Below are 905 nucleotides of genomic sequence, written 5' to 3'. Positions count from 1 at the left end.
ACCCTGGCCTCCCCCAGCACCCATCTCCTCATCCATTTCACCCCCCATGGCCATCCCATTCTCAAACAGCAACACCAAAGGTGCAGATCTGAGGGCTGGAGGCACCGGAGACCAAGGGACCTGCACACATGAGATGATCCCTCATTTGCTTAATTGTTTTAAAGCCAAACAAAAATTAAAGCATTAAACTTTTAAGGTGATAAGACTGAGTCACTTACCAGTCTGAGGAAGAGGGAGCAGCCAGACCGGGGGGCTTGGGGCACTAAAGCCACGCCAGGCTGTGGTGATGATGGTAGTGAGAAGGAGCAGCAGCAGCAGCATCCACTCTGAATTTAGACAACCCTCTATGCCCTGCACCATGCTGTATGTCAATTACTTAATCACCGAGTGAGGGATCCCATTCAGCACCCACTAATTACCTTAACACAGCAGGCTTGTTTCTTGCTGATAAAGCAGATTCTGCTGAAGGGAGGCTGCCCCTGTCCTGTCCTGTGTCCCCCAGCCCAGCCTGGGTGGCTTCACTCAGGGACACTGTGCCCCATGCCCTGGGTTCTGGCAGCACAAGCACCACTCCTGCCCTGCCCTGTGCTTGCTTTGGGCCACACCATGGCAGAGTGTCCCAGGCTGGGGGCACACAGAGCACCCCCCAGGCCTGACTGCAATGATTGTGTCACTTGCTTTTCCTCAGGACTGCAGGAGATGCCAGACATGGCCCTGATCCTGTGCTGAACCATGAGCCTGTCTGGGGAATGGCTCCAGCGACACAGAAGCCCCACCAGATCCCAGAAGTATCTTCCAAAAAAAGTGTCTGAAGCACCAGGAGCTTCACACATGCTCCAGGCAGCATCAGCTCCTCCAGCAGGGATGCTAAGGAGCTAACAAGTCCTCTCATACACAAGCTACAC

The sequence above is a fragment of the Taeniopygia guttata genome, chromosome 20, assembly GCF_048771995.1.
Source record: "Taeniopygia guttata chromosome 20, bTaeGut7.mat, whole genome shotgun sequence".
NCBI lineage: Eukaryota > Metazoa > Chordata > Aves > Passeriformes > Estrildidae > Taeniopygia > Taeniopygia guttata.
This window is presented reverse-complemented; position numbering follows the sequence as displayed.